The sequence below is a fragment of the Schistocerca serialis genome, chromosome 1, assembly GCF_023864345.2.
Source record: "Schistocerca serialis cubense isolate TAMUIC-IGC-003099 chromosome 1, iqSchSeri2.2, whole genome shotgun sequence".
Taxonomy (NCBI): Eukaryota; Metazoa; Arthropoda; class Insecta; order Orthoptera; family Acrididae; genus Schistocerca; species Schistocerca serialis.
Window position 1 is genome coordinate 326,954,843 of NC_064638.1, and position 17,315 is coordinate 326,972,157.

The 17,315-nt window shown below is 43.8% G+C and overlaps 1 protein-coding gene across 1 annotated transcript in view; it reads left to right on the plus strand.

The window, feature by feature from the left end:
- Positions 1-17,315, plus strand: part of LOC126470804 (uncharacterized) — a 230,408-nt gene that overhangs the window by 13,425 nt on the left and 199,668 nt on the right. The gene's annotated exons all lie outside the window — the stretch shown is intronic.

The window sequence follows — 17,315 nt, forward strand, 5'->3', positions numbered from 1 at the left end:
GGTACGTTCACTAAAAGGAAATCTAATGCTAAATATTCAAGGCACCACCTGCAGTGCAAATGCAAATACAGGAGACTGAACCTGTTGGCTGGTTCACTGCGTGATACGCTGTTTCTCGCTAACCTGTACCACACCACCACCAGCCTTCTTATGTATACAGTAGAGCTGCACCCAGAGTAGAGGTTTCGTGGGATTCCTTCAGCGTAAAGGGGGGACGAAAGGCAATTTTTATCCCTATTCTGCCAGTACTATTTTACCCTTTGAATAGGTACACTTTTCAAAAGAACTATAAGTGACAAAACAATGAAATTTTCACTGCGTATATGTAACATATATGCCTCAATTTACAAGTAAAAAGAACATAATACCTCTTATGATTTTAAAGAAAAAAAATTATTCTTTCACTAGTAATATTTAACTTTTTTGTACATTAATTATTATTGTTTGGTGATTCTCAATTTATTTATAACGTATTACCATCTGCAGTACAAATTGATCAAATTTCATGTTTCTAACCCCATTAGTTTATCAAATTGAAAGCAAAAAAAATGTAGTTTTGAGAAAAATTTTAATTTGGCAAAGTTTAATACTGCAATTCTAGTATAGTTACTGATGAGAATTACTTACCACTAATATTTTCCTGCACCATACTGAGCATCATCTGAATCATACTGATCTTCTTTTCTTCTCTTGGTCCCTTTTCTTTTCTGTCTGGCTTCTTTTGTGCATTTTAAATTAGCAATATCTGCTTTGCAGAGTCTCTCTTTATCTATTTGCACCAAGGATTTTGCAATATTTCCACTAGATTTTATGCCCAATAATTCCAGAACATCCAGTTTTCTAATTACACCATCATGGAAGCATAAAATAGCATCATAAACACCAAATCTGAGGGTTGTAAGCTGAACAAATACAGTTTTCGGTAACCGGTCCCAAATGACAGAATTCACACATTCATTTAAATGTTGGGTTTTCCCATGAAGACATTTCTTCAACAAGGTATATTTACAAAGGTCTCTAAATATGGGCTTAATTTCATTCATTACTGATTCAGGTAAAGAATGTTTGTGGTCATATCTGGCACTTCTCCTGCACTTGCACCAAGTGTCAGGATCATTCGGGCAATGACCGTGCACTGCATTTTCATTTGCGAAAAGCTTATGGAAAAGATAGACCACACAGCTTTTTTCGTGTTTTCTAAATTCCCTACATTTCTTCTTATGGCCAAGCGATAATAATTCTGTAATCTATCTATTTCAACATTTGTCAGGCGACCTTTACCGCCTATCTTCTTACCATCTTCCAGTACTATTTTTGACTTTTCTTTCAATAATCTTCTCAACCTGGACACCATTCTCTTCTGGACATGCCCAAAGCACTCTAATTTAGAAATTGTGACATTAGGACCATAGGATTGTTATGCACATACCCGGTCATAAGCCTCGCCGTCACCGTCCCCAGATTGCACAGAGCGTCAGGAAAACCATCATGTCTCGCGAAAAAATTGTCGTATTTATATAAAACAAAAACTGTTTCACGCAGAATAGACCAGGCATTTCAAATATGCTAAAATCTAAAAATCGAGTTTTTGAAGCCCACTTGCCTTCCATCTCCCCTTAAACAAGCCATAGATTCCCAACAATTTTTTGGTCACCACGCTCTAATTTAAGAAAAAAGGTTATTCACTGATTCCTTTCCAAAAAGAAAAAAAACACCAACTCACGTTCGTGAAGCCAATAATGTAACCCATAATTTGCCAACATTTTTAAATCATAGCTCATTTTCTGTGTACAGTGATTCAGTGGTGTGTACCGTATCTCATACACTAATAAAAAATAGATGAACTAACTTTGCAACAAAGAACACCATATCTTAACAAAAGAAAATACTCTCTAATGTAGATGATCGTTATTTAAATCGTGCGATTAGCTAATTTCGACGACTTGTCATTTTCAAGCATCTGTAAAGCCAACATGCAAGAGTACCATTTTGTCTGTATACATCTCCATACATCGCCATGCATAAGTAACATATTACGTATCTCACATTAACATACCACCTTACCGTGCAAAATTCCGACTTACATGTGTAACATTATGCATTACAGGTCGTAATTGTCAAATTATTTTTCGCTACCAGTAAAGAGTAGATTATATATTCCATCCTTAATTGTAAATCGATCCACATTAACGTGCCAATATAAACTTCATATTGCGAACTTTGGACTAAGTACTACAGCCTGACAACTAATGGCAGCTAATATTTTGTCGTCAAAGATACACATACATCCAAACACTGTAAGATTATCTACGGCAAATGCCAGTAGCACATTATACATATCGATGGGGGTATTATACTTAGTTGATGTGTTGTATCAGACAATCAGCGACCAAAAAGTACTTAAGGGCACACAATCAGACATGATAAAATATTTTATACAGTTCATTAACCATAATATAAGAAATAAGTACCAATTTCACAAAATATTGAAAAATGAACAATTCATTAACTGGTGGCGAGTTAAACTTAACGAATGCCTTACATCGTAGGTCATAAGTACCTGAATTCTATGAACAGTTACATAGAAGCCAAACAATTGACTTTTTTAAAGAAGAGTGATCCATTGAAATACAATTTTTTAAACTATATTATTACTGACAAACCAGCAGAATCTTCAATTTATACACGTAAACATATGTCTGCTACTTCGTCAGTAATAATATAATTTAAAAATTTGTGTTTCCATGGATTACAATTCGGTAAAAAATGTCATTTGTTTGACTTCTGTGTGTCTGTACATAGCACTGAGAATTAAGTCGGGCTCGCCAGCAATTAATGGATTGTTTATTTTTTAATGTTTTGTGAAATTTGTAATGTACCGTATAAAATATTTTATTATGTCTGTTTGTATGCCCTTAACTAGTCTTCGATCGCTGGTTGTCTGATGCACAATACATCAACTAAGTCTGGCACACCAACGATATATGTATTTTGCCATTGATATTTGTTATCGCTAGTCTTACAGCGTTTGGGTGTATGTGTATCTTTGACAACAAAATACGAGTCTTAGATGCCGTTAGTTGTCCGGCTGTAATGCGTACAGCAAAGTCTGCAATGTGATGTTTAAAGCTCTCACGTCAATATGTATCCATTCACGATGTAAGGATAAAATATAACGTCTACATTTTTTCATGCAGTGGAAAATATTTTGAGAATTACGACATGTAAAGCATAATATTACATATTAAATATGAATTTTGCACTGTAAGATGGTATGCTAGTGTGAGGTGTGCAATATGTTACTTAAACGTAGCGACGTATGGAAGTGTACGCAGGCAACTCTTCCACGTTGATTTTACACGCTAATAAACATCACGTCGTCGAACTTAGTTACTTAAATAAGGGTCATCTACATTACAGCCTACTACGAACCATGTTTTTTTTTATTAACAGTTTTGAGGCTTTGGAGCCTCTCAAAAACAAAATTTCGATATCATATTTTCTTCACCGTGAGAGACGACTGCTGCAAATTCCCTGTAACTCTCGCTTCTTTAGTCAGTCCGATATTTTTTTTCTAGGCTTCCCATTTTTTCAGCAAAGCATAGCTATCAATATCTACTTTTAATACTGACTGAAGTTGCATGATGGGTATTCAGAATCAGTTATTTGAAACGTTCATTCTATGATTTTTAGTATTAACCGCATTTTTCAGAGCATTCTTGCCAGTATTGCTCGGAAGCAAACAAGGGGGGGGGGGGGGGAGGAGGAGGGGGTTGATTCACCACATCTTATACATCTGCCCTCGATTAGTTAAGTCCCTGTAGATCTCTTCAACTATTGCCGACGGACGTTACCGTTCCCCTTAGAAACAATTTATGTAGACTCTAGTGAGTATGGAAACCACACAATACTGGCACTCCTTACCGCCATAAAGTGGGACCTGGTATATCTGCAGAAACATTACAAACAGAAGGAAATGGATGGAGAGAGAAAATAAATTTCTATAGTAGAGTATTTCAATAAGTTACATGAATGCAATACTATCTTTGGTGGATACGTCCCAAGGGAGCCGCTTCCGTGGGGTGCGGTTTTGTAAAACGCAAAAAAATAATACTGTATTGGCCACCCATGAAATATTTATTAGTTCTGAGTAAAAGTTCACATCTCTTATTACTGAGTGATATAAAGAGAATGATTAACCCTCTCCTGAAGAACACAAATGAAAAACACAGTGTTTGACTAGTAATCACTTTGTGTCAACGTCCTGAGCACGTTAAGGTACCCTTCCGGGCATACGCTAAGCGGTGGATGCTGGGCGAGCGGCAGCCGTCAAAGACGGCTTTAGGCACTTGTCAGCCACAGAAGTAGACCGACTGACTCTGTTACGCTCTGCTGTCATTGACTCGGCTCGATTCGCACTCAGGACAATCCACCATGGACTCGATGTAGAACAGAGCAAGCAGTCTGTTGTTGTTCCTGATGTCTTGGGTTGGTGATATGGATCTTGACGTTCTGGGTTTTCGTCTGTGGTGAGGTTCTCCTTTGTAGTGCTGTAGCTTAGCATATCCAAATTGTTCTCCGGACGAAGAACGCAGCGTCGTTTGCGTAGAGCTCCACCTGGACGAGCGCCGCTATGGGGACGTCGACTGTGTACAAAAAGTGCAGTACGGGACCAAGAACAGACCCAAGAGGCATCTCACCATGAATCTGCCACGCCGTACACACTAAATAATTCACACGAACGTGGAATGGCCTCCCAGAAAGGTGGGAGCAGACCAGGCGACTGTGTGATGCCGGGATCCGGTGCACGAAGAGTTTTTACAGGAAGCCGTCATGACACACAGAATTGAACGCGCTGGAGACGTCGAAAAGCATCGCCCAAAGGTATTCGTGAAGCTCCCATGGCCTATTCCACCAGCTGCAGCAGCTGATGAGATGTCGAGTGGCCTCTAAGAAAGCCGAATTGTTTTATCCGGGGTGAGTCCTTCTTCAGCCAAGTGATGACAGACGACGTGGCCTGTACTCTTCCAAAGGCTTTGGTGAGGAAAGGCAGCAAGGTGATAGCCCAGTATCTATGTGGCAGAATTTGTGTGCAGCTCTTCAGCATTGCCATCACTTCTACGCGTTTCCAGATGGATGGATGGATACCGGACAGCAGCATGGTAGGATGGTTAATGGAGAGCAGCTGCCCTCGGACCAAGTTGTCGATCCCATCAGAACCTCCTACCTTCTTCGAACTGAAGCGTTGGAGTTGCAGCCCCAACATCTCCTTCGTAATGAGCTCTATCACGGTGTCGTCCTCTATAGCTTCCGAAACTAGAATAGTCTCTCTTCCAACAAACGACTGTGCCCTTGGTTGACGGGTCCCTCACCAGCGTCAAGTTGTCCGCGAAGGCTGCTGCCGACGGAGATTCTGCTTCGTCATTTTCCAAGCACTGCCATCTTCTATCCTGAGGGCGGTGGTTTTACCCACCTAGTACCACTGCAGTGCTCGTCCACTGCAGCCTGGATGTCTTGAAGGGGACGTCGCCGAATAATGGGTAAGCTGCCACTGGCAGAGAACTCGGTTCTGCGTGATGGCCTCCAGAGTGAGAGGCGGCAGCTGTCGCGAGAATTCATATGGCCAGGTCTGCTGTTGTCAGGCCATGTACCCAGCAAATACTCGGCGAGCCGAAGCATAGTGAGAGCATCTCTAGTTCGGCGCACGTGACCAGTGCATTAGAAATAGTTCAGCAAAGGCGGCGTCCTCTGCTTCTCCACTGCGCCCTCCATACGTCTGACCGGAACTAAGGTGTCGTCGTGTCGCAAGTGCCTACTGTGCAAGTATCCCTGCAAGCTCCTCTGCAACACGTAGAAGCTCTGCCCCCCGTAGGTATAACAATGATGAAGGGGAAAAGAAAGGAAGAAGAGTAAGGGAAGTGGAGGGAGGGAGGGAAAACTAAGTTGGATTAGGATTACTAAGTCATTAGGCGGTGGGTGTAGTTATAAGAAAGGAAACCACAAGGAGATTCGAACTGGATTTTGGTAGCAGTTCCATAAGACTTGCCTCTACCTAGTACAGAAATACTTCTACCTTGTTTTCAGCTACTGCACGAGAGCCTTCTGGTTGTGCCGTGTGAGCCAATGCAACGAAAATGAAAGAAAATGTATTCTATGTTTGGTGATAATTAATTGAAACCATCAGCTGGAAAGAGGTGTTGTTGATATACCTCGAGGGGGACAGCTGAAAATGTCTGCCCCGACCGGGCCTCGAACCTGGGATCTCCTGCTTGCATGGCAGACGCTCTATCCATTTTATTATTTTTTTTAGTTATTTTTTTTATCCATTTGAGCCACCGAGGACACAGATGATTAGCGCGACTGCAGGGACTTATCCCTTGCACGCTTCCCGTGAGACCCACATTCCCAACTGTCCAACTCTTATGGGACTCGTCATCTTAGTGTGCACGAGTAATGAGTGGATGGGCAAACATCTATTAGGTACATTACGTATGTAGATTGTGGACGGTTGGGAATGTGGATCTCACGGGAAGCGTGCAAGGGATAAGTCCCTGCAGTCACGCTCTTCATCTGTGTCCTCGGTGGTTCAGATGGATACAGCGTCTGCCATGTAAGCAGGAGATCCCGGGTTCGAGTCCCAGTCGGGGCACACATTTTAAGCTGTCCCCATCGAGGTATGTTAACAACACCTGTCGGCAGCTCAGGGTTTCAGTTAATTGTCATTTATTCTAGAGAAGCTTTACGGTCATCAGTGATATCTTCATATATTTGGTGATTCTGTTTGTTTTTTGCATTGCGCTGATCGAAACACTGGCAAAAGAATACCGTTATTGCTGCAAGTAATGCAACTTTGGACAGTGTTTTTCTCCACAGTTTTAACTGTCACATACGAAAGCAAAAGAATTATTGAAAATGTAGCTTTAATATATTGTAATTTAGTGATGAATAAGGTTCAAATGGTTCAAATGGCTCTGAGCACTATGGGACTCAACTGCTGTGGTCATAAGTCCCCTAGAACTTAGAAGTACTTAAACCTAACTAACCTAAGGACATCACACACATCCATGCCCGAGACAGGATTCGAACCTGCGACCGTAGCGGTCGTGCGGTTCCAGACTGTAGCGCCTTTAACCGCTCGGCCACTCCGGCCGGCAGTGATGAATAAGGAAGCTAGGCAATGATGAGGAGTAAACAAAAGATATGGAGATGACAGCAGCGTTGGGAGACCAGAAGGAGGAGGAAGGGTCGTAAATTCGATGTGTGCTCCGGGTGCCAGTTATCCCAGATACGCTGTAAGGTGGCTACGGCCTTGCACCTTACATAAGTCCATTTAACGTGACACTTTAGGTTTTGTTGGAGTAATACTCTAAATTACAGTGTAGGAAATCTATGTGGAAACGCATCGGCACGCGAGAATTCCGCGATTTTGTAATTATAAGATTTTGCGGAAAGGTAGTACGCAAGACAGAGCTCGGCTACCTCCCCGCCTAGCCGCCGAAGGCCACAGCCGTAAGCATGGTCAACGGGGGGATTTCAAAAATCCATTTAGAGAGGCCACAGCGGTCGCTAACCTCTGAAGGACATGCGGCTGCAGGTGTTCAAGTGTTTACCAAAACAGAGCAGTGGATAGCTGGACGGGCTTTCCTGTACGTGCTCTCGCCTATGTCCCACTAATTTTACGCCTTCGAGTAACTCAAGTGGGGCAGGCCAGGAGTTCCGAATAACAAACCTTCAATCCAAAAATCTGTGTTCGCTACGACGGGGAATCTTGCCGGGAAAATCTCGAGTACTCTCTTTGGAGAAAACTTCCAGTAAACGTGTTATTGCCCACAGCTGTGGTTCTTCCCAGCCGGCGAGGGCGGAGTTTACTTGTGAAATTTTGTAGAAATAAAAGAATCGTGGAAAAGAGTTCTGTTCCCAGGCCGTACATTGGTCAGCACTGGCAAACTGGGTATTTTGAGCTTCTAGTGATGTAATTCGCTCGGTAAAAGTTGTGGGGAGAAAACAAAGGTGGAGAGCGATCTTGCTGGACTCTCGGTAATGGTCTTCCGTTCTGGGCTCTCGTACTGAGAGGACGTTACCCAAGTCGTCTCCCGCCTTGGTTTCTCGTTCTGAGTGGACGTTAGCAGCGCCAGCTCTTTACTGCCGGGAAGATCGTTGCAAATAGAGAAGTTTGTGGACAGCAGTCTGTTGTCTGAGTAGTGTAGGAGTGTACTTTCTGAGACGCCACACGCTAACCGCACAGCCGCGCCGTCGCCGTCGGAGACCGTCGCTGCAACGGGAACATTACGGTGAGATCGCTCCCGCTTCGGCCTGTGTTAGGAGTAACGTTAAATAGTTGGATCACGTGCAATTGATGTTTCCACAGAGGTTTCACGGTACTTTGGGGTGTAGTGGTTCTTCGTATTTTACGTTTTGTGTCGATGTCAGTCGGTCAGCCAAGTTATAAGAGATCGCGTTTTGGACCAATTTGAACACAGTTCACTGCCAATGCCAGTCAGGAGGGTAATTTGTAAACTGTTCATTGTGTTTTATTCAGCATTGATCTGAAGGTTATAATAAAATTATTGTGATTCAGTAGAGCCTTTACTTTCAGTAGTTGATCCTGAATTCACCCTTTTGCGTTATTTTATTTTTGTGTATGTCTAAGTGTTCATGATCATTCATGTTTGGAAGTAAAAACAGTTGTGATTCATCGTCAACGCTACCACCACAGATTACTTAGGGGTGACAGGGCCACATTTAAATCTAGAGTTATCCATTTTTGCGTACAGTTCCACTCCCATTTTATCTGTAAGTTGTTTGTCAGGGGCGAACACACGCAAAAATCGGACAAGCAACGGGTGGGGCGTTACAACGCCACTGGATGTATTCGAACGACCGAATATGTAGAGAATTCTAGTAGGAAGAAAATGAGTACACAATGTAAAGCCGTAGTCGCTTGGTACAAATAGAAACAAAGTCGCTACAACGAATGTAATTTTACTGTAAAGCGACATTATGGCTCTCGGAAATCAATCTGTGCGTACGCGACATAGTCGGAAACAGTTTTATTGCGGCAGGAAATAAGTCGCTTACCTCGTTTTCAATCGTAAATCCGCGTGCGAGCACTGTAATGCACGCTGGGAAGCTGCGTAGCTGTCAGAGAGCTAATGGGACGGCGTTACTCGCGGAACAATTGCTACTTGTTGGAGCGCACGCGGCTTGCAGACACACCAGAGTCGGCGAGACGGGAGGCCGCGCCTAACCTCGTTGCGCCCCCACCGCTGTTTTCGTTACCGCCTGGGGTGGCAGCGGGGGGAGGGGAGGCTCCATCGATTCTCGACAGTCTGGTCCGCGGTAACTCGGTTACCAGCGGACGCACCCGCCGCAAATAACGGCAGGGGACCTCTCGTGACGGCTGTAACTGGCCCCGCGCGAGACGCTAAACTCGTTACCACCGCCCTGTGTTCACAGACCTCGTTTCTTTGTTTCTACCCGCCGGAAACTTAGTGCATGTCTGTTTCTGTTTTGTCAGAGGATGGGGATGAGGAGGAGGAAAAGTTTGTACCATGTGCATCAGAAGTATTCGCCACTCACTCGGAGCCTTTCAGTATTTCAGTATCCGCCTCCGTAGCGTAGCGGTAGCGTTACCACCTACCACGCAGGGGACCCGGGGTCGATTCCCGGCAGGAGATTGGGTGTTGCGTGTCCTTCATCATCTTTCGCATCATCATCGACCCGCAAGTCACCGATGTGGCGTCACGAAAAAAGGACTTGCAGTACGGCGGCCGAACTCCTCCGAATGGGGCCTCCCGGCCGACAATGCCATGCCGGCCGGAGTGGCCGAGCGGTTCTAGGCGCTACGGTCTGGAACCGCGCGACCGCTACGGTCGCAGGTTCGAATCCTGCCTCAGGCATGGATGTCCTGAGGTTAGTTAGGTTTAAGTAGTTCTAAGTTCTTTGGGACTGATGACCTCAGATGTTGAGCCCCTTGTTGCTCAGAGCCATTTGAACCATTTTTTTGACAATGCCATACGATCATTTCCATTTCCAGTATTTCATTACTTGCCTAGTGCCTGTTATTGGCTGCACTGCGGCCTCCTAACAGACATCTACATGTACATTTAACTCCACAAGCCGCTATGTAGTGCATGGTGGAGGATACTTCGCATCAATATTATCGATTTTCTGTAATATGCCAATCGCATATTGACCGAGGGAAAAAAACCACGCAGTCATTGTCTTCTTCTTCTTCTTCTTCTTCTTTTCATTCCGTAGAGCTCAACCCTGAGGTTGGTCTGCAGCAGTACACCATTCCACTCTTCTGCCTTCCTCTTCATTTCGACGCACGTAGCATGCGTTACTTCACCCCTGGAGGGGTAAAATTAAATTTTTTAAAGGCGGAAACCAAAAGCTTGTGATTGTGTCTCAGTCAGTAAACTATTTTTAAAAGATAATATTAATTATTATTATTTTTATCATTATAGATACTCTAAGTTTCTAATATTAATTGCTGCGTGGGATTAGCCGAGCGGTCTAGGGCGCTGCAGTCATGGACTGTGCGGCTGGTCCCGGCGGAGGTTCGAGTCCTCCCTCGGGCATGGGTGTGTGTGTTTGTCCTTAGGGTAATTTAGGTTAAGTAGTGTGTAAGCTTAGGGATTGATGTCCTTAGTAGTTAAGTCCCATATGGTTTCCAAACATTTGAACATTTTTTCTAATATTAATTACAAAAGTTTAAATAATTACGTTTTTCCAAACACTAACATTAACGTGTGACGTGATCTGTTGGCTCTATAACTTGTGAAATGAATGTATGAACAAGATTCTGTTTCACATATCCACGCTCTCCATATATACTTTGTATTTTGTAGTGTGCATCTACGACAGTAACATTAATAAAACCAAAGCTAAATGTATCATGAAAATTTGTTCTATAAGTCGTAGGTAGTTTCTCTAATGGATCATAAAGTGCTTAGTTACTCATTTGGAATCAGATAAACGAACTAATTGATAGCACAACACGAAAGTAGCTATGTAACAGCCGGGGTATTCGGCTGTTAGGGTGGGTGGGGGTGATTCCAACGACTCCAGCGAGTGCAGCAAGGTGGAGGTTCCCTGTTGTTTTGGGGTGGCATTACGTGGGGCCGACGTACGCCGCTGGTGGTCACGGAAGGCGCCGTAACGGCTGTACGATATGTCAGTGCCATCCTCCGACCGATAGTGCAACCATATCGGCAGCATATTGGCGAGGCATTCGTCTTCATGGATGACAATTCGCGCCCCAGCCTTGCACATCTTCTGAATGACTTCCTTCAGGATAAAGACAGAGCTCGACTAGAGTGGCCAGCATATTCTCCAGACATGAACCATAACGAACATGCCTGGGATAGATTGAAAAGGGCTGTTTATGGACGACGTGACCCACCAACCACTCTGAGGAATCTACGCCGAATCGCCATTGAGGAGTGGGACAATCGGGACCGACAGTGCCTTGATGAACTTGTGGATAGTGTGCCGTGACGAATACAGGCATGCATCAATGCAAGAGGACGTGCTACTGGGTATTAGAGGTACCGGTGTGTACAGCAATCTGGACCACCACCTCTGAAGGTCTCACTGTATGGTGGTACAACTTGCAATGTGTGGTTTTCAATAGCAGTTAGAAGGACGTAAATGATGGTTATGTTGATCTCTATTCCAATTTTCTGTACAAGTTACGGAATTCTCAAAACCGAGGTGATGAGAAATTTGTTTGATGTGTGTATTTCATTTTATTTTATACAGAAAAGCGCTTGGTGGGCCGCCATCTGTAAAAATAAATAAATAAGTATTCTACGATTAAGTTGAACACACGTGACATGTGACTTCTGCCCAGACCAAATGCAGAAAACAGTAACAATAAAAAAAAAGCACATTAACGCACCGCTTCCGGAATTCGAGGCGACACGCCGTCCCCGAATCCAACTCGCCCGGCGAATTAATGACGACGTTCGGCGTACCGACTAACCTGCATGTGGTTCTTAGGCGAATTCTCACAGCCCACAACGTAAATACCATGTTGGTACCCAACTACCCCCTCAGTTACACGATTAGCAAACATTTAAAAAACGTTCGCACGTTTTCACGTGAATGACATTACAGACACACAGTAGGGGTACACATCCTCACTCATGCCGCGCTGGATTAGCCGAGCGGTCTGGGGCGCTGCAGCCATGGACTGTGCGGCTGTTCCCGGCGGAGGTTCGAGTCCTCCCTCGGGCATGGGCGTGTGTGTTTGTCCTTAGGATAATTTAGGTTACGTAGTGTGTAAGCTTAGGGACTGACGACCTTAGCACTTAAATCCCATAAGATTTCACACACCTTTTTTTCTTCGCACATTGGGGGGGGGGGGGGGGGGTTATCGGGGTGGCGACAAAAAGGGAATACTTCCCGCCCCCTCGCCCTTGTATTAACCATCCGAAATAAACCACACCGACCTCTCGTAGAGGCGGAACAAATGCACAACTAAAAGAAGATTTCATTTTCATGGAAGTGTCATTCGTAGCGAAAGAGATTTTCTGCGTAACCCTACAGTAAACTTTAAACGTCTTTTTGTCAATATCTCGACTATTTGATGAAGCCACTGGCCATCAGTTGGACTGCTCCAGTAAGATGAATATCAGAAGGGGTCCTCTTAAGCAATTTGGTTGCGAACATGCCGCAGGTTCGAGTCTGTATTTTAGACAGGCGCAGGATCTGTTCACGAGGAAAATCCTTGTAGATTATTTCTAAATTTTCTGCAATACCTCTACTTCAACGTAACATTACATGGAAATTCAGTGAGCTGCTATAGATTTTCAGGAGGCGCCTTTTCAGTGTCACCAGCAAAGAAGGAGTTGCAAAAGTATTCAGCTTCAAACTGATTTAAGTAACTGAATCTACTGCCAACGTTTTCTCTCTGAGCGTGTAATACAGAAACGAATCTTTCAAAATGTTACCTTATTGTCTTATTTCCCATTGTGGGCTGAAGGGTAAGGACTAATCATGTTTTAGTTTTGTCTATCTTAATCTCTCTGCGGCCGTTTTCGTCTCACTAGTTTTGTCTTATTACCAGAAACGAGAGCTTAACGTAGATACTGCTAACGACAGAACATAATCAGGCCATGTTATGTAGGACAGTTCGAATTAATATGAATGCGGCTAGGCCAGAGGGTTGGCCAAGTGGTGCGGGAACTCGTGGCTGGCAGAGCAGGGGAGGGGTGGGGGAGTCAAGGCCAGGCGATGGGAGCTACGGCGGGTGCCCATACACGCTTTGTCGTTTGCCTACCACTCGGCTATACCGACCTGTAACGATCCTAATAGCACTTCTCTGAATCAGACACACCTTTTCCATCCAACGGCAGCGGTAATACACTACTGGCCATTAAAATTGTTACACCACGAAGATGACGTGCTACAGACGCGAAATTTAACCGACAGGAAGAAGATGCTGTGATATGCAAATAATTAGCTTTTCAGAGCATTCACACAAGGTTGGCGCCGGTGGCGACACCTACAACGTGCTGACATGTCGAAAGTTTCCAACCGATTTCTCATACACAAACAGCAGTTGACCGGCGTTACCTGGTGAAACGTTGTTGTGATGCCTCGTGTAAGGAAGAGAAATGTGTACCATCACGTTTCCGACTTTGATAAAGGTCGGATTGTAGCCTATCGCTATTACGGTTTATCGTATCGCGACATTGCTGCTCGTGTTGGTCGAGATCCATTGACTGTTAGCAGAATATGGAATCGATGGGGTTCAGGAGGGTAATACGGAACACCGTGCTGGATCCCAACGGCTCGTATCACTAGCAGTCGAAATGACACGCATCTCATCCGCATCGCTGTAACGGATCGTGCAGCCACGTCTCGATCCCTGAGTAAACAGATGGGGACGTTTGCAAGACAACAATCATCTGCACGAACAGTTCGACGACGTTTGCAGCAGCATAGAGTATCAGCTCGGAGACCATGGCTGCGGTTACCCTTGACGCAGCATCACAACAGGAGCACCTGGTATTGTGTACTCAACGAAGAACCTGGGTGCACGAATGGCAAAACGTCATTTTTTCGGATGAGTCCGGGTTCTGTTTACAGCATCATGATGGTCACATCCGTGTTTGGCGACATCGCGATGAACGCACATTGGAAGCGTGTATTCGTCATCGCCATACTAGTGTATCACCCGGCGTGATGGTATGGGATGCCATTGGTTACACGTATCGGTCAACTTTTGTTCGCATTGACGGCACTTTGATCAGTGGACGTTACATTTCAGATGTGTTACGACCCGTGGCTCTACCCTTCATTCGATCCCTGGGAAACCCTACATTTCATCAGGATAATGCACTACCGCATGTTGCAGGTCATGTACGGGCCTTTCTGGATACTTAAAATGTTCGACTGCTGCCCTGGCCACCACATTCTCCAGATCTCTCAACAACTGAAAGCGTCTCGTCAATGGTGGACGAGTAACTGTCTCGTCACAATACGCCAATCACTACTCTTGATGAACTGTGGTATCGTGTTGAAGCGGCATGGGCAGCTGTACCTGTACACGCCATCCAAGCTCTGTTTGACTCAATGCCCAGGAGTATCAAGGCCGTTATTACGCCCAGAAGTGGTTGTTCTGGGTACTGATTTCTCAGTATCTATTGTTGTTGTTGTTGTTGTGGTTTTCAGTCCTGAGACTAGTTTGATGCAGCTCTCCATGCTACTCTATCCTGTGCAAGCTTCTTCATCTCCCAGTACCTACTACAACCTACATCCTTCTGAAACTGCTTAGCGTATTCATCTCTTGGTCTCCCTCTACGATTTCTACCCTCCACGCTGCCCTCCAATACTAAATTGGTGATCCCTTGATGCCTCAGAACATGTCCTACCAACCGATCCCTTCTTCTAGTCAAGTTCTGCCACAAACTTCTCTTCTCCCCAATCCTATTCAACACCTCCTCATTAGTTATGTGATCTACCCATCTAATCTTCAGCATTCTTCTGTAGCACCACATTTCGAAAGTTTCTATTCTCTTCTTGTCCAAACTATTTATCGTCCATGTTTCTCTTCCATACATGGCTACACTCCATAGAAATACTTTCAGAAACGACTTCTTAACACTTAAATCAATACTCGATGTTAACAAATTTCTCTTCTTCAGAATCGCTTTCCTTCCCATTGCCAGTCTACATTTTATATCCTCTCTAGTTCGACCATCATCAGTTATTTTGCTCCCCAAATAGCAAAACTCCTTTACTACTTTAAGTGTTTCGTTTCCTAATCTAATTCCCTCAGCATCACCCGACTTAATTCGACTACATTCCATTATCCTCGTTTTGCTTTTGTTGATGTTCATCTTATATCCTCCCTTCAAGACACCATCCATTCTGTTCAACTGCTCTTCCAAGTCCTTTGCTGTATCTGACAGAATTACAATGTCATCGGCGAACCTCAAAGTTTTTATTTCTTCCCCATGGATTTTAATACCTACTCCGAATTTTTCTTTTGTTTCCTTCACTGCTTGCACAATATACAGATTGAATAACATCGGGGAGAGGCTACAACCCTGTCTCACTCCCTTCCCAACCACTGCTTCCCTTTCATGCCCCTCAACTCTTATAACTGCCATTTGGTTTCTATACAAATTGTAAATATCCTTTCGCTCCCTATATTGTACCCCTACCACCTTCAGAATTTGAAAGAGAGTATTCCAGTGAACATTGTCAAAAGCTTTCTCTGAGTCTACAAATGCTAGAAACGTAGGTTTGCCTTTCCTTAATCTAGCTTCTAAGATAAGCCGTAGGGTCAGTATTGCCTCACGTGTTAAAATATTTCTACGGAATCCAAACTGATCTTCCCCAAGGTCGGCTTCTACTAATTTTTCCATTCGTCAGTAAAGAATTCGCGTTAGTATTTTGCAGCCGTGACTTATTAAACTGATAGTTCGGTAATTTTCACATCTGTCAACACCTGCTTTCTTTGGGATTGGGATTATTATATTCTTCTTGAAGTCTGAGGGTATTTCGCCTGTCTCATACATCTTGCTCACCAGATGGTAGAGTTTTGTCAGGACTGGCTCTCCCAAGGCCGTCAGTAGTTCTAATGGAATGTTGTCTACTCCCGGGGCCTTGTTTCGCCTCAGGTCTTTCAGCGCTCTGTCGAACTCTTCACGCAGTATCATATCTCCCATTTCATCTTCATCTACATCCTCTTCCAGTTCCATAATATTGTCCTCAAGTACATCGCCCTTGTATAGACCCTCTATATACTCCTTCCACCTTTCTGCTTTCCTTCTTTGCTTAGAACTGGGTTTCCATCTGAGCTCTTGATATTCATACAAGTGGTTCTCTTTCCTCCAAAGGTCTCTTTAATTTTCCTGTAGGCAGTATCTATCTTACCCATAGTGATATATGTCTCTACATCCTTACATTTATCCTCTAGCCATCCCTGCTTAGCCATTTTGTACTTCCTGTCGATCTCATTTTTGAGACGTTTGTATTCCTTTTTGCCTGCTTCATTTATTGCATTTTTATATTTTCTCCTTTCATCAATTAAATTCAATATTTCTTCTGTTACCCAAGGATTTCTACTAGCCCTCGTCTTTTTACCTACTTGATCCTCTGCTGCCTTCACTACTTCATCTCTCAAAGCTACCCATTCTTCTTCTACTGTATTTCTTTCCCCCATTCCTGCCATTTGTTCCCTTAAGCTCTCCCTGAAACTCTGTACAACCTCTGGTTCTTTCAGTTTATCCAGGTCCCATCTCCTTAAATTCCCACCTTTTTGTAGTCTCAGTATCTATGCACCCAAATTGCGTGGAAATGTAATCACATGTCAGTTCTAGTGTAATATATTTGTCCAATGAGTACCTGTTTATCATCTGCATTTCTTCTTGTTGTAGCAATTTTAATGGTCAGTAGTGTAATTAAAAGAACAACTAATTTAGACAGAAAAAGATACAATTTTTAGCAAGAAAAAGCAATGTATACCCAAAGCTTGCTAGAAGTAAGAGCAGGTTTCTCTTACAATTAATCCGGTACTCGAACGATTAGTAGAGGTAAAATACGGATACGGACAGCTGAGCTGTGGCAGGCACGACAAGATGAACAAGTAGCATTGGATTGGAGAAAATGGTCGTCAGCACTATTCGACAGTTTTCACAAAGCGTTTACAGGCGGCAATGTTCACAAGACTTTGATTCATTCGTTACTTTGGATCCATTATATTGCCATTAAACGCTCTCTCTCTCTCTCTCTCTCTCTCTCTCTCTCTCTCTCTCTCACTCACACACACACACACACACACACACACACACTAT